This window comes from Myotis nattereri (genome assembly GCF_964212035.1).
Source record: "Myotis nattereri genome assembly, chromosome: 2".
In the NCBI taxonomy this organism is placed as follows: Eukaryota; Metazoa; Chordata; class Mammalia; order Chiroptera; family Vespertilionidae; genus Myotis; species Myotis nattereri.
Window position 1 is genome coordinate 149831903 of NC_138076.1, and position 24504 is coordinate 149856406.

Here is a 24504-nt window from a genome sequence, read left to right on the forward strand (position 1 = left end):
TTGTGTATTGTTTCTAATCCTTAAAACCAAAGGTATACATTGAGAAAACCAAAGTTTAAAAAACCCCCACAAGATTTATGATTTTTTTGGAAGATTAGTTTCCAAAGCTCTTGTTTTGGGTGGTGATTTTCTAGGGTCTTGGTATTTCTCTTTCTAAGCCAGAAGGATAGCAATTAAGCATTGCTTCTGAAGTATTTCACGTAGCCTAAGACTTCCCAAAATGACTAACTCCAGGCCACCCCAACACTGCATATTAGGTGACTTCATGGTGTGAGGTTCATCACTACTACAAACCTTCACACTTCTAGGAATCTAAAAGTTCTTCGACTTGCTAAAGATAACTTGTTTTGATGATTGTTTTTGTTTGCTGCTTAAAATTTTTTCCTGCAGAATAGAGGAAGTTTGATAGGTTGAATTCCTCACATCAGTGACATGGGAAACAATTATCTGAAATCTACCTTTGTGTATCTTCTAGAAAGGATTCTTATGAGGTACACGTAGAATAGCGACGGTTACTTAGGGATAGAAGATCCCAAGATTATATTAAGATTTTTGCTGTTAGCCTATGTGTCTTATAAATGACAGGCAATGATTTCATCCCTATATTCTTATAATCTGCTAAAAAAAATTGACAAATCCCTGTAACAGAACAAATAACAGGTGAAAGTTATAAAGTGAGACACAATCCTTCAATATTCCCAGAAGGTTTTTATTACCCTTATTTAAGGAACTCGGTGAACTTAAATACTAGTGAGTTAGACTTCAAGTCTAGGCAGTCTGACCACTAGTAGCTCTGTGCAAGGAGGGCTGGATTTTCAGCCTCATTGCTTTTGGACTTGAGCTGCATCAGCAACCCTTCTCTGTGTCTTCAGCCTGCTGGCCCACCCTAAAGATTTTGGACTTTCAGGTCTCCATAATCACATGACTATTATATAAATACTTTGGAGAACCCTGACTACTACAGCAATTTATAGTAGAGTAAATACAATGGCTAATAAACATATTACACTTAATCTATTTAAAAAATATATTTTATTGATTTTTTACAGAGAGGAAGGGAGAGGGAGAGGGATAGAGAGTTAGAAACATCAATGAGAGAGAAACATCAATTCAGCTGCCTCTTGCACGCCCCCTACTGGGGATGTGCCCGAAACCGGGGTACATGCCCTTGACTGGAATCGAACCTGGGACCCTTCAGTCCACAGGCCGACACTCTATCCACTGAGCCAAACCAGTTAGGGCTATACTTAATCTTATTACTGTCAGAAAAGCATATAGATATCACCTTTCAGCCACCAGATTGGCAAAAAAGAAATAAAAAATATTTTAAATAATATTCTGCTGGAGGAGAGAGCAGTCTTATATAGACTGATAGAAATGTAAACTGTTACTGCCTTCTTGCAAAGCAATCTATCAATATAAAATATATACATATTCTTTCACAATAATTTCCCTCTAGGGAAATTGTCAACTAGAAATAAAGCACCATTTCATTAGGAAATATGTGCAATTGTGTTGATTATTGTCTTGTATAGAAGTAGTTCAGTGAAAGGTACTTTGGAGCCACACTGACTAGTTTAGTGCCTACTGGCTGTACAGGCTTGGGCAAATTTCTTACTCACTCCTGTTCAGTTTCCTACAATGGAGAGAATAACCTTAACTCAGTGAGTTTATACATGTCAAGTGCTAAAAAAGTGCTTTGCATATGAAACACATTCAATAAGTATTAGCTATTATTCATTTAGAGTGGCAAAAAATAAAAAACAACTTAACTATCAATTAGAGATAAGTAAGTTGATGTTACCTTCATAACCATGAGGTATTATGCAACCATTCATAAGAATTAATTAAATTTATGTGGAGAACCCAGCTGGTGTGGCTCAGTGATTGAGTGTCAACCTATGAACCAGGAGGTCACAGTTTGATTCCTGGTCAGGGCATATGCCCGGTTGTGGGCTCAATCCTCAGTGTGGGGCATGCAGGAGGCAGCTGATCAATGGTTCTCTCCCATGATTGATGTTTTCCTCTCTCTTCCTCTCCGAAATCAATAAAAATATTAAAAATATAAACATATGTGTTGAGAGCTTACCCAGGGTCATTGAATGATAAAAGTTAGATACAGAAAGATGGGATAATTATAATTATCCTATATAATAAAAGCCTAATATGCTAAGTACCTGGTTATCTGGTCATCCATTCAACCAATCAAAGTGTAATATGCTAATGATATGCTAAGGCCACTCAACCACTTGCTGTGATGTGCATTGACCACCAGGGGACAGACACTCTGACCAGTAGGTTAGCTTGCTGCTGGGATCTGGCAGATTAGGACAAAGTGAGACCAGGCCAGATAAGCCCTGGAGCCCTCCCACGGTCCCTCCCTGGCTGGCCAACCTCCTGCATCCCTCCCCACCCCTGATCATGCACCAGTGGGGTCCCTCAGCCTGGCCTGCGCCCTCTTGTAATCCAGGACCCCTTGGGAGATGTTGGATTGCCGGTTTCAGCCCGATCCCACAGGCCAGGCAGAGGGACCCCACTGATGCATGGATTCATGCACTGGGCCTCTAGTATTAAAATAATTATATTCGGAGGAACCAAGATGGCAGCATAGGTACACACTTGTACTTGCTGCCTCGCACAACCACAACAAAAATACAACTAAAAGATGAAATGGATATCATCCAGAACCACTGGAAGGCTGGCTGAGTGGAAATTCTACAACTAGAAGGAAAGAGAAAAGCGCATTGAAGTGGGTAAGAGGTGCAGAGGTGCAGAGGTATGGAGGTGCGCGCGGAAGCGGGCTGGCAACTGGGTACACTGTTGTCTTTTTCAATCGGGAGGGAGATACAAGCTTCCAATTCCTCTGAACTCCAGTTCCGGGTGGGACTCTGGGGACCCAGACTCATATGGAGAGAAACTGGACTATCTGGCATCAGTCTGGAATGCAAGGGCGGCTTTCTTGCAGAGGTGCTTGCAGTGATCATTGTTCCTGCACGGGGCTGTGGGACACAGAGACCCCGGAACCTCTCCAAAGCGGGGCTGATTGGCAGCCATTAAGGTTTGCTCCGCCCTGATGATTCCCTGAGACTCCGCCCCACCCAATTTATAACCCCACCCAAGCTGTGAGCAGAGGCTTTTGCATATGAATGGCCGGTTCTTTTGCAATCTAGAACCTAACAAACTGCAGCTGGGTCAAAGAGTGCCAAAGTCTCCAAAAAAAAAAGGCTTAGACAACAGCCTGCATTGCTTTAGGGCGGGGCCTCATCTGGGCACTTCCAAAACCCAAACAAAGAGGAGAAATCTGTAGATCTCTCTGTAGCTCCTGCTGGAAGGCCTCAGGCAGTGGTTGACTTTGCACCTTCTTGGAGATCCCAGAGCCAGTGTACCCAGTGGTCAGAGTGAAACCATACCAGAGTGCAACTCTTCACATCCATAGGCGACACATTCAAGGGGCAGACTTAGTGAGCACCAAAGCCCCACTGAAGTAAGTCCTGCTCCATGAGGATGTCTGCAGCACAGCAGGTCTCCTATTGTAGACACAGCTGGTCCTCACAGCCAATTGGCCTGGTGGTCAATTCCTCCCAGTGATACCAACAGCAATCAAGACTTAACTACAACAAGACTGGGCACTCAGCCCACAAAGGGGTGCACCAAGAGTGTCAACCTCGCCCTAACCAGTTTGGCTCAGTGGATAGAGCGTTGGCCTGTGGACTGAAGGGTCCCAGGTTTGATCCCAGTCAAGGGCATGTACTTGGTTGTGGGCACATTCCGAGTAGAGGGTGTGAAGGAGGCAGCTGATCAATATTGCTCTCTTATAGATGTTTCTAACTCTCTATCCCTTTCCCTTCCTCTCTGTAAAAAATCAATAAAATATATTTTTTTAAAAGAGTGTCAACCTCAGGTAATTAGGGAGGCTGAGCCACTGGACCCTATAGGACACCTAGCACACAAAGCCACTCTATCAATACAGGGAAGCAGCCAAAATGTAGAGACAAAGAAACATGTCACAAATGAAAGAAATGGAGGAAAGTGAACTACTGTATATAGAGTTCAAAACCACAGTTATAAGGTTACTGAAGAATCTTCTAGAAACCTCCTAGAAATTTAATGAGACCCTCAAGGATATGAAAAAGGACCAATTAGAAATTAAGGGTACACTGACTGAAATAAAGAATAATATACAGAGATCCAGCAACAGACTAGAGGACCCCAAGAATCAAGTCAAATATTTGAAATACGAAGAAGCAAAAAACACCCAACCAGACAAGTAAAAAGGAAAAAGAATCCAAAAATATGAAGATAGTGTAAGGAGCCTCTGGGACAACTTCAAGCGAACCAACATCCGAATTATGAGAGTGCCAGAAGAAGAGAGAGAGCAAGATATTGAAAACCTATTTGAAGAAATAATGACAAAAAACTTCCCTTACCTGGTGAAAGAAATAGACTTACAAGTCCAGGAAGCTCAGAGAACCCTGAACAAAAGGAAGCCAAAGAGGACCACACCAAGACACATCATAATTAAAATGCCAAGGGCAAAAGACAAAGAGAGAATCTTAAAAGCAGCAAGAGAAAAACAGTTAGTTACCTACAAAAGAGTACCCATACAACTGTCAGCTGATTTCTCAACAGAAACCATGCAGGCCAGACGGGAATGGCAAGAAATATTCAAAGTGTTGAATAGCAAGAACCTACAACCAAGGTTACTCTACCCAGCAAAGCTATCATGTAGAATTGAAGGTCAGATAAAGAGCTCCACAGATAAGGGAAAGCTGAAGGAGTTCATCACCACCAAACCAGGATTATATGAAATGGTGAACGGTATTCTTTAAGAAGGGGAAGAAGAAAAAAAAGGTAAAGATAAAAATTATGAACAACAAAGTGACAACAAATACATATCTATCAACAAGTGAATCTAAAAATCAAGTGTATTAAAAATCTGATGAACAGAATAAACTGGTGATTATAATAGAATCAGGGGCATAGAAAGGGAGTGGACTGACTATTCTCCGGGGGAAGGGAGTGTGGGGGGTGAGGGAAGAGACTGGCCAAAAATTATACACCTATGGATGAGGACAGTGGGGAGGGGTAAGGGCAGAGGTGGGGTGGGAACCGGGTGGAAGGGAGCTATGGGGAGAAAAAGAGGAACAACTGTAATAATCTGAACAATAAAGATTTTAAAAAAATAATAATCAGATTAAAATTATGTATACATATACAATCCTATTTTTATAAAGTAAATCAATAATTCATTCAACAACTATTTATTGAGCATCTGTAATGTTTCAAGTACTGTTCTAAATATTTGGTTCTGTTCTATGTGCTGGACATAATAATTATAATTATTATTTTACTTTACACATTACTAATGTAATATATATATGAATATATGTGTATGATTTTACAATAGAAAATTATTTGGAAGGATATATATTAAGCTTTCAAGGCTGCCTATCTTAGAGATGAAGGCAATTAGAAAAGAAAAAGGAAGTAGGGAAAAAGACTAAGCACATTAGGTATTCATGATAAAACATCAGGCTTATGACCCTGTTTATGTAAAACTGTGTGTATGTGTGTGTGCACACGCACAAGTTTCATGGCCAATAATCTGGATACCAAGAAATAAATAGCCCAACCTAAGAAGGAATAGACAAGAGCTTCTCAAAACACTCAGATTTCTGAATTTTAATGCCAAACCGATGGGAGCGGATAGAGTCTTAACCTCCCACTTCAGAACACACCCTTACCTCTGGAATCTACTTGTCATGTACCCTGTCCATCCTTTGTTTTTCAAGTATAAAATGAAGAATATAATATAGAACTGCATAAGTGTGAGCTCAGCATAACGGTGTACCAACTGGGTGAGGTGTTGGCAGGGGTCATGCCATCTCCATGTCTGTACAGTTTTTTTCCAGAGCCACTGAGAAGGCCCGGGTGCCAAAGGGACTCCACTTTGAGAACACAGGGCAAGGTTCATATCTGGGCTGCACTCTGACAAGTATGTGATTCTGGGCATGGCATGAATCTCTAGAGGCCTCCCCTCTAATACTCATGGGCTCTCTGTGTCTCCAAGTTCTGGCTGGCACGTCCTCTTGCAGTTCCCTCCCTTTGAGTGCAGACTGGTTTAAGTGATTCTAGAGAAACAGAAAAATTACCCTATGTTATTTCTAAAATGTGGTTATAAAAAGTCAGTGCTGAGCCAGCTGGTCATGCAGACCTCTTTTCTCTCTAGAACTCTCTCTCAGACCCATCAGTCTGGGAAACGAGCTTCTACGCTATGAGTTGCTGTCAGGTGAGAACCAGGCGGCCTCAATCTGAGTCAGACCAGAAGACAGAGCGAGGTCAGGTCTCCAATCCACACTGAAGCCCACCAGTTCCCTGAGTGAGCTGAGGCCCCGAGTGAAGCACAGTTGGGACCAGTGCTTCAGAAGCAGACACACTGGCAGCAGCCTCCACTGAGCCGCGCTGGGTTTCTCGTCCAAAGAAATGGTGAGAGAATAGGTGTTTGTAGGTGAAGACACTAAGTGTGGGGTAATGTTTCCACACAGCGATAGATTAGTATGTGGCTGTACCCACTCTGGGCTCTAACCCTACTCACCTCTGTTTACCTGCTTTTTCTTTTCATGCTCCCTGCATCCACAGTGGCCTGTTTTCTGATTTTCTTTCTGTCCAATCACATTGGAGATATCACCTCTTCATCCACCATGCTCTATATACAAAGATGTCTCCCAGAAGTGAGAAGTGACATATCTGGGTTTATTTTAAACATTGAATTCTTCCACACAGAGCAGAAAATCCAGAAGAATACAGGCACAGACAAGAGGGTGATTCTTGTCATTGTTATGGAAGAGAGCGCTGGATATGGACAGTCTTTGCTGAGCATTGACTGCCAATCCCAGCAGGAGGCCATCATCTTTTTCTGCCTCAGCACAGACTAGTGCGTGCCCATTAGCAAGGGTGGCTGCTGGAGGAGCAGCTGAACCATGTCTACATTTCAGATTATGGTGCATGACCACATAACTCCCTAAAATTTTTAGGGCACCACTAGATATGATTGCAAATACCATTGCTGAGTGGGTGTTGAGCTAGGAGAGACTGTACTTTTTTACGTTTTGATATAGAAAAAGGAGTTCTTCCACCATGTGGCATCTCCATCTTTAGGACACCCATGAGTTCTGCATTTCTCCTCTGATGTGGGGAGATCATGGACGATGCATGAGAAAGGATTTCCTGGGCCAGATCTGCAATGGCACACACGAGTGTCTTTTCTGTTGCATTGGAAACAAATGACACTGTCAAGTGGCCACAAGTGAAGCTGGGAAAGGTAGTCCAGTTGTGGAGAGGAAGAAAGTGGGTTTTGATGAAGAGTTGAAATTTACTGCCACAGGGAACAACTTATTCAGATTCTCAGTAGTTTTTATTTTTTTTAATATATTTTCATTATTTTAAAAAAATGTTTTTATTGATTTTAGAGAGAGAGGAATGGAGAAGAATAAAGAGGTAGAAACAATGATGAGAGAGAAACATCATTGTCTGCCTGCTGCACGCCTGACCCTGGGGATCAAGCCTGAAACCCGGGCATGTGCCCTGCCCAGGAATAGAACCAGTGACCTCTTGGTTCATGGGTCGACGCTCAGCCACTGAGCAACACTAGCTGGGCAGATTCTTAGTATTTTTTAGAATTAGGAATGAGTATTTTCTGTATGCCAAGCACCATACCAAGGGCTGGAGTGTGATTTGACTGAGAAGCAGTTGGCCTGGGAGAAGCTCCATATAGAATGACAATGGTAGGACATGGTGTGAAAGGCCTGGCAACCTGGGAGGAAATGATTGAGTGGAAGGGCTCTGGGAGTTTTGCTGAAAAATTCTAGATTTAGAAAATAAGTCCACATTCAAAGAAAAGCGATATAGGGTGGCTGAGGGAAGATGACATCATAACAACAAATCACTCCTGTACAACATTTTAGAATGACCACTATGCAGCAACAAAACATATATTTTGAAGAAATTAATAGGGACGAGATAACTGCTCATATAAATTAAAAGAGCTCACCAGGCATATATGCTGATCTTATTAAAAAACTTCTTTATGAATCTAGATGGCATTATACAGCTTTACCGAATTGTAATCTTCCAATTTAAAAATTATATTTTCCTGTCGATGTGATTGAGAGGATTTCATACATATGTTTTGGATGTTATAGTAATACATTTTTTAATGCAAGCATATACTAGTAGTGCGTTGAGGCAGACAGGTTATTCCCAACACTCTCTACTGCTTCGGTGGGAGCCTGGGCGTGACTAAGGGGCCTAATACTCCCTGAAATACTGCACTGGGAACTGGCCTGTTTTTTACAGTGAGAAACGTCAAGACAATGACTTGCACTGGCGCTCATCTATAAGCATTGAACCTCACAGAACTTAACACGATCTAAAGGCAAGCCGGATACATGTCTCAGTGGTGCTGACTTTCACTGCTGAGAAAACCCTGAGCCACGCAGCACTCATGTCATTTTTCACTGGGCCACCAGGGGACAGTGTGTGTCTGCTTGGGACGGTGACACTGCTCTGGCTCCAAGTTTCCTATGTTAACTGGCCTTCAGAACGTGTTTTCTGACCTCAGAATATTTCTTGAAGGAGTATCTACTTGCTTTTCTTACTCAATTTCATTTGGAAGCTAATGAAAATCTACTACCAGTAGCAAATATGTGTTGAGCCACTGAAAAGAAAATGTCCCTTGTGACAAAAACAGACATGAAAAATGATGTGTCCGACTCTTGTCTGTGTCCACCTCTGTCTTTGTCTTCATCCCTCTTGTCATGTGTAAACCTTTGGGAAAAATAAAATTGATCTTCTGTGTTATGTATTAGAGGTAATTGTCCATCCTATGGCCCTTTTCTGTGATATGAATCTTTCTGTAGCAAGTGGTTCACTCATAAGATTGTGGAAACGTCATTAAAAGGCTGAGAGACAAGATAAATTTGTTGGGTAGTGGATCTCAGGGGAAGTTTGAGCAAGTTTCATCGTGGTTATGGTAGTTTCCATACTGTCTACTATGCTCCAAGCATTGAGTTGGTTTTGCCCTGGAGAATATGAATTGAGTCCTTGGTTTCTAAAAATAGCATTAGGGTCAGAAGAGTGAAAAATGGTTATAATTGTGAAAGGAAGATAAGGCTATGACTCTAATAAACCAACATCCTGCCTACAGCAGGTCTCCATTCTGTGCAATATTTTCACCACTCAGCCATCTGAGAGCAGACTGAACACCTTGGTTCTGGAATATTTCAGGCCCTAGCCCAGCACCTGAGTGAAGATGTGGCTCATACCTTACAGTGAGTCAACTGGGGATGCAGGGTCACAGGTTGAGAATGTATGTGGAATTTAGACACTCCGGAGTTGTTCAGACGTGAGGTCATAAAGACGAGGCTCTTTGTCCTCTGCCAGGCTCTTTACAAACACTGTCCTTCCCAGTGCACCTCAGGCCAGGGCAGACCTGGGCCCAGGGGTTTCCCAGAATCACCATTCTGCTTTGCCTTCTCTTGCTTACTCGACCTCTCTGAACATCCTGATATGTAGCTATTTTCTTTAGCACTAAGGGTGCACCCTTGGTCCCTTTGAAAAGCCCACCGTGTCTGCCACCTCTGGCTGGCCTACTGTCACCATGCTCATGGTTCTGATGCTGTTGTGATTGCTGAGTCCCCCACAACTCTAGGAAAGAGACAGGCCCTGTTCTCTAACAGTGAATACTCTCTCTCTCTCTCTCTCTCTCTCTCTCTCTCTCTCTCTCTCTCTCCCTCTTTCTCTCTCTCTCTCTCTCTCTCTCTCTCTCTCTCTCTCTCTCTCTCTCTCTGTTGGCTCAGACGTCCACTAAAGCGGGAAGAGATAGAACAGATTCAGGGCCTTGCAGGCACATTGGTACAGACAAGAGGCCCATCAGCAATCCCCGTTTCCACTCCGCAAGCCCTGTCCTGGGCTGTAATTCAGACAGGACCACCAGGTTTGTGCCGTACAGCAACCCGATCTTGCACAGGACGGGCCCTCTCTTCATGTCCCTCCTCCTGGCATATGAAGGGGATTCTAGGAGCTGCCCAAAAAGTGCTCACAGAAGTAGGGTGACCTGCATTGGCCTGATCTTGGTTGCCTACCATTTCCATAGCGAACCTCCTAAAAATTGTCCAGGTATTTTGAGGATGAGGATCCAGCCAAAGTCCATAGCATCTGAGAAGGCGTTCATGATGGGCTTGTGAAAAGTCAGAGCCCTGGTGAATTGTGAAAGAGCAAATTAAAAAAATCTTTTGTTCTCTAGCGTCTCTTGCCAAGTGAGCTGTCTATGGGGAAGTTTCTAGAATGTGGGTTCCTGGTAACAAGAGTTCCAAGTTCTGTTGGGGCCAGTTACCAAGATAGTGACTTCACTTCCTGAAGTTTCTTTCTTCAATCATCTCTTCAAATCACAGGTTTCCAAATAGTTCTTTTGGCTCCTGGCTTCTAAACCTCCTTGTTTATGCAAAACCAAATTTTTAAAGTGTTCCCAGTTCTTGCAGAGTGTTCCTCCTACTCCCATTCAGCTAATGAGAACATTCTGAGTCAGGGACTTAATGCTAGGCTGCCTTGATCCTAGAGCCGTGGTCAGCAAACTGCGGCTCGAGAGCCACATGCGGCTCCTTGGCCCCTTGAGTGTGGCTCTTCCACAAAATACCACGTGTGGGCGCGCATACAGTGCTATTGAAACTCCGTGGCCCATGCGCAGAAGTCGGTTTTCGGCCTGGGCGAGTCTATTTTGAAGAAGTACTGTTGGTATTTGGCTCTGTTGACTAATGAGTTTGCCGACCACTAGAGCTTTAACCTAAATGCACACTCCAAACACCTGCCATCTCACCAAGGTAAGGTGCACTCATCCTCCTGTGTTGACAATCATCCCAGATCCTCTTCGTTGGCTCCTGAACTGCTTCCTCTCCATGTTCTTCCCTGTTCCGTTCTCGAATGTTCCTTGACCTCGGTGCTTGCTTTGGATCATTCTGATCCTGATGTTTGCCTCTCTCTCAAGGGCTCTGCCAGCCCTTTGGTCCCCACCAGCTTGACAGCCACTCTCCCGTCTGCTTGATGCTATCTGCTTGATGAGCGGGGCACACAGGGCCGCAGAATGCTGCGTTCTGTACATCCACGGGGTTTTTAATTCTCTGAGAGAAATCTAAATGGAAAAGCACACAGTAATTAAAAATGAGAGTCGTGCAAATAAAAAGAGCCAGAAATCTGCCAAGAGACTCACAGAGTAATGGCTACCTGATGGGTTTCCATGGTGCAGGGGCTGACCTTGCAGGTGACTGTGTGCAACCTTGTTCGTTGGTTGTAGTTAAGATGTTGGCTTCACTACTGAAACTTCACAAGAGATTGAAAACTATAAATAACAATGACAATTTATCATTTTACAGAGGAAATGTAACCATGAAAGGAACTAGATCCTTGAGCCTTCTTGCTAACATATTCTCTCCTTTTTTGAAAACTTGCAAATTTGGCTCATTCTATAAGGTGATAAGGAAAAAAGCAACCAAACATGAAAATGATTTCAGTAGTCCTCGGAGCAGCAAGGTTGCCACTGGTGAACTAAACCATTGGATGGCAGGCAGTGCCACCTTGTGGTAGCTCCACGTGTCCACTGAGTTAAAAAAGGGCACGTTCAGTATATGAAATGGTGATTTGAGTATCTTAGTAATACACAAAAGTGTCGTTTGTGTAACATACACAGGAAAGTCAAGGACTACCTCTACTTTTTGCATTGTATTAACGTGTTTAGATTTCTTACTGCCCTCGGAGCTGTCCTGGTCTCGCCTACCTCAGAACCATTTTGTTTCTCTGAGTTGACCTGTATCTCTGAGCAGTTAATGTAGTGTATATAGTTATGGAAATTTCTTTCCAAGTGCTCAGGGGACAATTCACCATCTCCCCTGTGGACAAACTGGGTGGCTTCCTGCTGTTATAAGGGTCCAGGAGGTGAGACCAGGCCACTGCTTTGTGATGCTATTGGAGGCTGTACCATGACCAGCCCCTTTCTTCCTGAGTCTTTTGAGTAATCCATGTGGTTCTGCTGTGCCATCTTCCAACCCCCAAGTATCGCTCTGGACTGCCAGAGACCTGTTTCTCTCCGAAGGACATTTCTAGCCCCCTTCCCCACCCTCCTTTGCTTCATATTTGGATCGTTGAATTACCTGGCTCATCCCCATCATGATTTTTCAGCTGGCGCCTAGCTATGTGCTGCATGTCCACATGCCCTGTGGATCCAGTTTCTGTTCAGACCTGGGGTGGCAGGTCTAAAACGGGACTGAATCTCTTAACCCGTATTTGGCCTTTGATCGTCTCTGCCAGGAAGGGTGCTGGCTCAGACCTCCTCCCAGTGTCCCTGCTTGCTTCTCTCTGGCTCCCTGCAGCCCTGCTCCAGGCATGCTGTGGGCGGGCGTTCCACATGGAAGATTCCAAACCCTTGATGGGCCAAACTTTGTCCAGGCCCAGAAAACAAATTTCTCTTCAAGCCAAACCAAGATAATATCCCTGTCCAGATGCAACCTCATCTCGTAGCATGGCTCTCCAGGGCTGTGTTTAATGTCACAGTGGAGGACCCTGCATTTTCCTGTCGCAATAAAACAGGACGTGAGAGTGCTATCTTGCATGAATCACTAGCAACTACCAGGTGTAATATAGTGCACTCAATTTATTCTTTAATCATTTTTCACCATTACTGGGTAAATGATGAACAAGATAAGTGAAGAATATGGTGCATTTTTGAGGAACATCAGTTTTAATGCATTAAAATTCTACATTAATTTATTACTTGTGCCCATTGAGCACTTTTGCATGCTCTATTTGCTTCTACCTGTGGAAGTATTCTGCAGTGTCGGAAATGCTGGTAGAATTCTCCTGCATTACCAGGCTCCTCTAGTTTATATCTTCTTACTTCCCAGCTCAAATTCTATGACCCAGCAATACCAAATGCCATTTATTGTCTCAGATATGCCATGCGTGCCCTAGCCGGTTTGGCTCAGTGGATAGAGCATTGGCCCACCCAACGAAGGATCCCAGGTTTGATTCCAGTCAAGGGCACATGCCTGGGTTGCAGACTTGATCCCCAGTAGGGGGCATGCAGGAGACAGCTGATCAATGATTCTCTCTCATCATTGATGTTTCTACTTCTCCCTCTCCCTTCCTCTCTGAAATCAATAAAAATATAGTTAAAAAATAAAAAATGGGTTTAAAATTAATTTTTTCATATCCCTACTGCATGAATTTAAAAGTTGCCCTGGCCGGTGTGGTTCACTTGGTTAAGCACCAAAAGATTTTGGGTTTGACCCCTGGTTGGGATATGTATGGGAGGCAACCAATCAATGTTTCTTTCTCTTTCTCCCTCTTCCTTCTTCTCTCTCTAAAATCAATAATATATATATATATATATATATATATATATATATATATATGTAAAATGTCAACTTAATAGTCTTCCCAGGAAGCACACATCTCATTCTTGCCATGCCCATGGCATTTTGTACTTCCCTTCTCTTGGCACTGACCACACTGGACTGTATTTAATTAATTTATTTTTTGTTGTTAATCCTCATTCGAGGATATTTTTTCCATTGATTTATAGAGAGAGTGAGAGACAGAGAGAGAGAGAGATAGAGCTAGAGATAGAGAAACATCAATGTGAGAGAGACACATTGCCAGCGTTGCCAGCATTGCTCAGTTGCTAGGGCCAGGGATTGAACCTGCAATCCAGGTATGTGCCCTTGACCTAGAACACAACCCCTGACCCCTCGGTGAGTGGGCCGGTGCTCTAACCATTGAGCAACTGGCCAGGGCACACTGGGCTGCATTTTATTTATTTATTATTTACTTTTCCCCCTTAATCCTTACCCAAGGATATTTTTCCATTGATTTTGAGAGAGAGTGGAAGAGGGGGCGGTGGGGTGGAAGGGGCGGAGAGAGAGAGAGACATCAATGTGAGAGAGACACATTGATCAATTGCTAGGGTCAGGGATCGAACCTGCAGTCCAGGTATGTGCCCTCGACCTGGAATCCAACCCCTGACCCCTCAGTGGGTGGGCCGGTGCTGTAACCATTGAGGACACTGGCCAGGGCACACTGGACTGCATTTTATTTATTTATTTATTTATTTACTTACTTTTTTTCCTTAATCCTCACTCAAGGATATTTTTCCATTGATTTTTAGAGAGAGTGGAAGAGGAGGAGGTGGTGTGGGGATATATATATATATATATATATATATATATATATATAGAGAGAGAGAGAGAGAGAGAGAGAGAGAGAGAGATGTGAGAGAGACACATTGACTCGTTGCCTCCTGAACACCCCCTGACCTGGGCTGGGGATTGAGCCTGCAACAGAGGTATGTGCCCTTGACCGGAAACCATACCCAAGACCTTTCAGTCCTTAGGTCAATGCTCTAACCACTGCGCAACCAGTTAGGGCTGGACTGCATTTTAATTGTCTGTATACTTCTCTTTCTCTGTCTCTGCCAGTGGACTGTGAAACTTTTCAGGGCAGAGGTTGCCAATTCTTCACTGTTGTCTCCTTAGCCCCAAATGCACAATGCTAACACAGAATTGGAGGTTAATAAATATTTGTTGAATGGTAGGCGGCTGGAAGGATATAGGGTAGGGTAATGTCCTCAAAGCAGTCAGCTAAGCAGTGCCAAAGTTCCAGCGCATAGGTTTCTGCCATTGACTTCTTCTCTCACCCCCACTTTCTCCTAAAAATATTCTCAAAGGGCTGCTTAAGTAATAGGTCACATAGAGAATATGTTCAAATGACAGCCTTATCCACAGCTATTATTCCCTTCCTTAGGGTTCATAGAGACTCAGGTTACTCTCCTGAGTGGCCTTGGAGAGAAAAGGTAGAGGTAGAGGTACTCCTATTTGTTCATTATCTACCATGTGCTTAGAACCATATGAGATGCATTCACATACAAAACTCTCATTTAGTTCTCGCAAGCATCCTGTGAGGGAGGTGTTCCTATCCCTGTGTGTGCAGATGAGACAATGGAGCCTCAGAGAGAGGATGGACCTTGACCAAGTTTCATGCAGTCAGAACTGGAGCCCAGGCTTATCCTCAGGTCTGCCTGGCACCGAAGCCCAAGCATGCTCCTTCTGCCACGTACACTGTGCTGTTGAAGCCATGGAGTGCTTTCACCTGAAAAGCACCTGTCCACGAAATCCACTTTTTGGTACGAAGATAATTTTTTTTGAAAAGTAATTTGGAAGAAAAAAAAGTAATTTAGGAGCATTTCTCTTGCCAAATAGGATTTTGCAAATGATGGTTTTGCCAAGAGAAACAAAGAATGCTCAATTATCTTTTATCTAAAAGCCCATTGCACGAAGATTCACGCAATAGGCCTTCCTTCCCCTGGCTGCTGGCACCCAGGACCCAGGCCTTTGGTCTGGCCGCAGCAGAGAAGCCAAGCCTCTTCAGTCTTCAGTCTTCAGTCTTCACTCTGGCCAGAGCCACCTGTGTATGCAAATTAATCGCCATCTTTGTTGGGTTAATTTGCATAGTCACTCTGATTGGCTGGTGGGTCTAGCAGAGTGACACCAATTTGCATGTTTCTCTTTTATTAGTGTAGATACTGTAAATGATTAACTCTTAAAATTAGCCAGGAACTTATTTGGCCATATTGGATGAGTGGGGTATGCCCGGCCATTTTACATATCTGGGGCATGAATTCTGGCTTAGTTCCCCGTAATACAGGGATTTCTTTTGTTTATCTCCAAGGGTAGATCTCTGGCCTGCTTCACCATTACTTCTCCAGCCAGGTCAGCTCACTTACTTATTAACTAATATTTATTGCACACTTGCTGTTTGCCAGGGCCAGGGCTAGGTATCTTGCCTGGATTCATTCAGTGAATCCTAATTGTGACTCTGTGAAGAGTGTAATATAATTTTAAGCCCCATATTTTGTTTTCTGTTTTTTACTGATTTTTTCTTTTTCTTTTTTTCTTTTTTTGAGAGAGAGAGAGAAACCTCCCATATACATCCCGACAAGGGATTGAACCCTCAACCTGGGTAAATATCTTGTTTGGGAATCGAACCAGCGACCCTTAGGTGCACAGGACATGCTCAACCAACTGAGCCACACTGGGGAAAAAGTAACTTGCCCAGAGACTAGAACTGGTGGAACTGCATTGAGATCCAAATCAGTGTGAATCCAGAACCAGTGTTGTCACAGCCTCATGAGCCTGCCCACAGGCAGCACTGCAGTCCTGGTGTCTGGCACAGATGCATTGCTCTCTGAACAGCTTGCAATATTGCCTCCCTCTGGTCAGCATTTCTTTGTTGTCTGACATGCATGCTACAGGTTGACTCCCCCCGCCGTCCCCCCCCCCCCCCCCCGGCCAATAATACAGCTATGGTTTGTGGAACTAGGCACATCTCCAGAGTCACAAATCCCTTTCCTAAGTAGAAAGGATTTCCTTTGTCTGAATTTTTTAAAGAGACTTTCCTTAGACAGATCCCCTCTGTTGGGCAAATGCAGAGAATTCTTTCTGTTTTCAACGTGGGCCCTTGAAAAAAAAGGGAAAGCAAGTCCTTTCATGTGAGTGGCTGTTACCAGATGGTTCTATAATATAAGCAGAATGGTCCAGATTGAAGCCATTTTTGGAAGATCTTAGTGAACACGACTAATTTGGTGAGATTTATATGGTGCCTAGAACTTTGCCACCACACATTGTTTATTTGTTTTTAAATTAAGAGGATCTATTTCTTAGGTAACGCAAGTATAAACAGACAGTAGAAAACACCCTGAGGACTGAAACTAGAGAAGCAGTGCCTAATGGAAACCGCTGTCAGAGCAATTTCCTGAAGCTCTGTTTGTGATCCCCTCCGTGTGGGAGATGAGGAAGGGAAAGCAGATGCCAGCCTGTGAAATACTGTACAGATAATTATTTATGATTATGTCGCCTCGAGTCAAAGGAGAGGTAAAAGAGAAACTTAATGTTTCGTTGGAATATAGGATGAACTGGGGATTGCTTGGCATTGGTGAACAAGACCTGGTTACGTGGACTATTAAACGAATACCAATTAGGGAAGGGGGATTAGAGGGAAATTGGCCCTGCTCATATGGACAGGAGCCTCTGTGTGTGTGTGTGTGTGTGTGTGTGTTGCCAAATACTTCGTATACCTCTCTCTTAGCCTGACAATTTTTTCTTTTTAAACAGTCTGTTGTTCTTGATTAGATCTTACTGTATGAGCGGACTGAGGATTGCTTTTTTTTTAATCCTTACCCGAGGATTTGTTTTTCATTGATTCCAGAGAGAGAGGAAGGGAGAGGGAGCGAGAAAGAAACATTAATGTGAGAAAAACATCGATTGGTTGCCTTCTGTGCATGCCCTGACCGGGGGTCGAACCCACAATCCTTTGGTATATGGGATGATACTCCAACCAACTGAGCCACACCGGCCAGGGCAAGGATTTTTTGATATCTATTTCTTTCTGCAAAAACATCTCCAGCTAACTCAGAGATGCCATGTGAAATTTAGCACGAGAGAATCAAGAGACCCTGGGCTTTCTCCCTCTGCCACTAATTAGCCGTGTGGCCTTGAGCAAGTCACTTAAACTCTCTGGGCGTCAGATATGTTATCAGGAAAAGTAGTGAATTGTTAAAAGCATAATTTCTAAGGTCCTTGTCAATGCTAAATTTACAGGGCCAGCTTTCCCATAGAATTTATTTGCAAGTTTCTGTGTCTGCCCATATGTTATATTTCAATGGCCATGAATGAAACTTGGTAAAGGATGGTAGTTCTCTGTGGTGAAAAAACAATGGTGGTTTCTGTCTGGAAGATTTCCTGCCCTTATTTACACTACCTAGCATGAAGAAGTTTCTTCATTCTGTAAGTTGAACTTTGACAAATATACTCCTATCTCCTTAAGACAAATATTTGTGGAGGATTCCTGGGGTTGTTCATTCATTATAACTTTACTCTTTTTAAATGCCACATTTATTAAATAGTCTCAGAGCTGAATAATCATTTAGATCTTACTGCATTTTAAGATCTTACTGCATATGATAATGAATGGAACCTAACTCTTTATATAATCATTATCTCACTTCATTATAACTTATCTGTTTTCAAATCTGCTTTGCCAACTAAATGGGGAGCCCTTGAAGGTAGAACTCATGTATTATTTTCTTTCTAGTCCCTACTGCTGAGTATAGTATTCTGACTCAATAGTTATCTTTTGAATAAAAGATAATTAATTCATTACTGTTAATTTGTAAATTACAGTTTAGGCTTAGCTTCCTCCCTAATGTTAACAAGGGCTCAGTAGTGTGGGAGCCATGAGGTTCACCTGAAGGCCTTCTCTGGCTCTTTCTCCCTCCCCATTCACACACTTCGTGGTAATGGAAAGGGTGTATTTAAAAAAGATGCCACAGGTTATTATAATATACACTTAGAGGCCTGGTGCATGAAATTCGTGCACCGGTACTGTCCCTGCGATCAGGGCCATCTTTCCCGGCTGCCTGCAAACAGCCCTGCCCCCCAGTCACCACACCTCTGGTTCCACGTTCGCCATCGGGTGATTGGTGCCTAACGGCCTGGTGGGAAGGGACCGAGAGGTCGGCTGTTCCCACCTGCTCGCCACCCCCGCCCCTGCTGTGGGTCGCCATCTGTGTGTGGGTGACTGGTGGGGTGGGGGCCTTGGCCTGGTGCTGCCCGCATCCCCTGCCACCCAACCCCGGTTCCCTATTTGCCATCAGGCGATGCGAGCCTGCTGGGCAGCGAAAGGGAACGAGATGTGGTCAGTGCACCTCATAGTGACTGGTCCAGTGGTCGTTCTGGTTGTTCCACCCTTAGGGTCAATTTGCATATTGCCCTTTTATTATATAGGATATTTCTCATCTTCAGGAGGGAAAAAGATACACTCAAAAGTCACACATTTCTGGGCTCTGTAGTTCCTAGGCTGCTTCATACATTAAATAGATCAGTGGTTCTCAACCTTCCTAATGCCTCGACCCTTTAATACAGTTCCTCATGTTGTGGTGACCCACAAACATAAAATTATTTTCGTTGCTACTTCATAGCTGTAATTTTGCTACTGTTATGAATCGTAATGTAAATATCTGATATGCAGGATGTATTTTCATTGTTACAAATTGAACATAATTAAAGCATAGTGATTAATCACAAAAACAATATGTAATTATATATGTGTTTTCCGATGGTCTTAGGCAACCCCTGTGAAAGGGTCGTTCAACCCCCAAAGGGGTCACGACCCACAGGTTGAGAACCGCTGAAATAGATGTACTGGTATAGCAACACACTTTGGGAGAGAGTGGAGACAGATTCTTTCCCACTGTGCAAGCCTGCCTGGGGACAGAGAGAGGGAAAATAATACACCCTTCTCTGAATGCCTGCTTTCCTTCTCACCAGGCAGGAAGCCATACACACCCAAACTGAAGTCTCATGCACTGAGAATGAGCATGTGTTCAAGGCCAGTTTGTTGATGCAGCTGACACAGACATACTGAGAAGAAAAAGGGGAATAGAGAACTATTTCATATGAAAATAAATCTTACCAATCTGCCTTTCAAGCATCAAATTAATATAGAACTGTTCACAAAGAAACGTTGCCCAAGGAGAAAACTTCAAATATTTGGAAATAGTAAACCAAAGCAATGAGACGGCATGAAGTAGAAACATTTGGATTGAATGTTAATTAAAAACAAACTTGGGATCCATTAACTTTATGAAAGTTTGAGGTCTTCAGCTCAAATACCAGCTCCTGGGAGCCCTTCCCTGACCACCCACTCCAATGCCGCCTCCTGGTCCTCAGTCACTCACTCTGTTTCATGTCACTCTATCTCATCCTATTGCCCTGTTCCATCCTCTCCCCCCGCCCCCCCAGCATGTACAATGTCCTTGAGGCATCCTGTCTTACTTTCTACTGAGCCCCAACTCTTTGGCATGAGTAGGTGCTTGGTAAATATTTTTATTTTGTTTATTTATTTTTCTTTATTTTCACCCCCACCACCATTTATCCCTCCTATACATTTTTCCACCACCAACAACCAATATTTATTAACTAAGTGACAGAATGAAAATTACTCATGGTCCATTGAAGATAGTTCTTTAAACTATTTTTCAGGATAGAAAACTGTCAGAAAAAAAAAAAATCACTGTTTAGGATTTGCCTCAAAAGAATTCTTGGAAAGTTGCCATAGCATAGTGGCTAATGGCACAGAATGGAGAGTAAGAATACCTGAGTGTGTCTCCTTAGAACCCTGAAAAGCACCCACAAAATACCTATAGAATGAAGTTTCAAGATTTAGTCCAAGATTTTGCTTACAACATTAGAACGTGCTATTTAGCTAGAAACACTCATGCAGTGGGGTCCAGAATCAATGTGAGGTTCTTTTAGAAATAAATTCCATGCTTAAGGAATGCCTACATTTACTAACCTCAAAAAATATTTCTTTCTGTCTCCCATGAAATCACAAAGCTATTGAAGTCTAGAAATCAAGCACGGCACTAAATTTGTCCTCTTGGTAGTTTTATGCAACAGCACAGAAGGTGGAGTCAAAGATGTTAGTTCTGGTTCAAACCTTGCCACTTACTAGCTTGAGTAAGTCACTTAATCTCTGTGAGCCTTACTTTCTTTATTAAAAATGAAAAAGGCCTGGCCAGATAGCACCGTTGGTTAGAGAATTGTCCCGATATGCCAAGGTTGCAGGTTTGATCCTTGATCAGGGCACATACAAGAATCAACCAATGAATGCATAAATAAGTGGAACAACAAATCGATGTTTCTCTCTCTTTCCTTTCCTCTCGCTAAAATCAATAAAAATTAAAAAAGCAATAGTACTCAACATTTTTCCCCTCCTAAAGTGGAAGTTAGTCTCCAGGAATATAACCTATGTGAAAGTGCTTAATATAGTTCAAATTATTAAGGGTTGTGAAGATATTAGCTATTTTTTACATTGACGGTGGAAAGATGTCAACTTAAATAAAGAAGTAAATGGAGGCAAACTCAAATGATCCAAAATTGAATTCACTTGGGAATAGCAGAGGAATTGCAGCTCAGGAAATGCATGCCTTACAAGCTACAAGGGAGTCCTTTGAGGGGATGGGGCAGGCAATATTTATGGGCAAGGAGTGCAAAGAGAGGGAAGTCCAGCCCAGGGTCCAAGTAGTAAGTTTATTGGCTTGCAGATGGGGAGAAGTTCTTGGCAGATGTTCATTGGTCAGGAGACAAGTCTCAATCTTCTGTAAATTGGGCATTTATGGGAAGTCAGCCTTTAAAAAACATAGCTCAAACCCTCCTGCAATCTATAACACTAACTTTATTTTTTAAAATTTATTTTTATTGTTGAGGGTATTACCTTCTGAGTGTCTCCATTTTATATTCTCCAGTCCCATTTTCGATTGAAATCTTTTCACAGCCCTGGCTGGGTAGCAAAGTTGGTTCGGGCATCCTCTCCATATGCCAAAGATGCAGGTTCCATCCCCAATCAGGGCAATACAAGAACCAACCAAAGAATGCATAAATAAATGGAATAACAAATCTCTCTCTCTCTTTCTCTTCCTCTCTCTCTCAAATCAATAAATAAAAATAAATCATTTTTAAAAAAGAAATCCTTTTACAGATGTAAGCATATTACGACTTTGTGACTGATGGAGAATTCTATTTCAGTGATTACAGTGAAATACTCAGCTGCCTGAACTAGCAAAACTGTTTGCCTTCAAGATGAAATGAAGTGGTAAATGCCAGAAATAATGATAGAGTAGACACTGAAATGAGAGCTATTTCTGTGCTAATTGAGTGGTATGTTTATCAGAAACTTAGCAAGTGGACAAAATATCTAGAAATCTAATTATATGGTCTCTTAGTACAGTAAGAGACACTAAATTGGAAAATTATCTTCTGATCCCTCTTACTTACTTCTATTAACATTCAAACAATTAAATCTTTTTTCACTCCACCCTTTCTCTTCCAGCCCATTAAGACTCACTCTCTTCTTATATTTAAAAGTCCCATTTTCAAAAAATCAATAAAATATATTTTAAAAAAAAAAAGTCCCATTTTCCTCATAAAAACATTTTCATTTCCTGAGCCACCAGCCTTCATAGTTTAGAATAGGCTAAAATGTTAACAGAAGGTACTTCTGGTCACGAGATTATGAATAACAGTTTCTTATATTTTTCTGTGCCTAACAATTTTCCATAATGAGCATGTTCTTTTCATGGTAATAGGAAAAACAAGGAAATGGATTTATTTAGGCAGCATTACTCAAGAGTATTTTATTTTATTTTTATATTTTTATTGATTTCAAAGAAGAAGGGAGAGAGAGAGATATAAATATCAATGATGAGAGAGAATCATTGATTGGCTGCCCCCTGCACTCTCCACACTGGGGATAGAGTCCACAACCCAGTCATGTGCCTTGACTGACCTCCTGGTTCATAGGTCAATGCTCAACCACTGAGCCACGCTGGCCAGACACTCAGAGTGTTTTAGATAATACTAATATTAGGAGATATCTTGCAAGGAGTAAGATAGCTGACCAAGTAAATTTGGGAAATACTCCTTTGGGGAGAGTCCCAAAACACAATAATATATTAAACACTTGCAAGATCCAACAGAACATAAAGCCGCTTAACTTTGTTTATTCCAGCATTTTCTTTTCTATAAAACATGTCTTTCATGCAAATTCTGTAAGTATTTGTGAAACTAATGGCCCACAGAATGGAAAGTGCACAAATGCAGCATCTTGGACATCCTTATGCTAAAAAATTGTTGGTTATTTGTCTGAAATTCATATTAAACTGAGCATCATGTATTTTATCTCACAATCTTACTTAACTCAAATTTATTAATACCAGGGCTATGAAGCACACTATGAAAAATGCCTTTTTATTCAAAGTATGGTCCATGGAGCATCAACATTACCTGGAAACTTAATAGAAATGCACAATGTCAGGCTCCACCACAGACCTGCTGAGTCAGAACCTGCATCGTGTCAATGTCTCCAGGTGAAGTGTTCACATGTTAAAGTTTGAGAAGCTCTGATAAAAAGAATTCCTGGCATGAGGTTTTCAACCTTGGCTGCACAAGCTTTAAAAATATGCATGTCTGGATCCTTGCTGGTGTGGCTCAGTCGTGAGAGGATCTACCCATACACCGAAGTGTCGCAGGTTTGATTCACGGTCAAGGGCAAGTACCTGGGTTAGGGGTTCGATCTATAGCGGTTGGGGCACAGGCGGGAGGCAACTAATCAATGTGTCTCTCTGTCGTCGATGTTTCTCTCTCCTCCCTTTCCTCCCTCCCACTCTTTCTAAAAAACAAATGGAAAATATCCTCGGGTTGAGGATTAACAAAAACAACAACAAAAAAGCGTGCCTGGGCGAACTCTCAGAGCATCAGATTTAATTGATCTGAGGTACAATTTTAGCTATTAATCTTTTTAACACCCCCTCACTAATACCCTAAATGATTCCAGAGAGTAGCTACAATATTGTGATTTATAGGAAATATATGAAAATTTAAAAAAAGAAATATATGTTTGATCATTCAGATAACTAAAATATATTTCTCATATATATATAGTTAGTTTTCATCCATAGTTCCTGGCTCAAAGCTCTCCAAACCCTTGGAATTTCCTGAGCGATAAGAGCGATGAGACCATGTTTTATTGTAATATATGGCCTCTTGTCCTTGGTTCCTGAAATCACTTCAGAGCTATAAGGTGGCTTGGGTGTTATTTATGACAGTCTCTCTCCAGCACAACTGGGTTTAGGTTAATACTGTGACTCTCAGAAACACCTAAGGATGGAGACTGGTTGCCAGAGGAACCAACCAAATGATTCGAGGGGTGAAACTTTCAGTGCCACCCGACAACTTCCGGGAGGGAAGAGGGCCTGGCGGTTGAATCTATCTCCCTTGGCTAATGACTTAATGAAACCTCATAAAAGCTCTAAAGGAGCCCTGACTGGTTTGGCTCAGCAGAGAAAGCGTCGGCCTGCGGACTGAAGGGTCCCAGGTTCTATTCTGGTCAAGGGCGTGTACCTTGGTTGCAGGCACATCCCCAGTGGGGAGTGTGCAGGAGGCAGCTGATTGATGTTTCTCTCTCATCGATGCTTCTAACTCTCTATCCTTTCCCTTCCTCTCTGTAAAAAATGCAATAACATGGCTCAAAAGGAAGAGTTCAGAGAGTTTCAGGTGGGTGAACGTGTAGAAGTGCTGGAAGTGCTGGGAGAGGCTCCCAGAGAGCCTAGGTGCTCTGTGCCCTCTCCCCATACCTTGCTCTAGCACCCCTTTCATCTGGCGGGTCCTCAGTTATATCCTTTTATAATTAACCGATAATACGGTAAGTTAAATGTTTCTCTGAGTTTTGAGCCACTCTAGCAAATTAACTAAACCTGAGAAGAGGGTCATGGTAATCTGGTTGACAGCCAGTCAGTTAAAAGTACAGATAACTATGTGGACTTTCAACTGGCATCTGAGGTGAGGG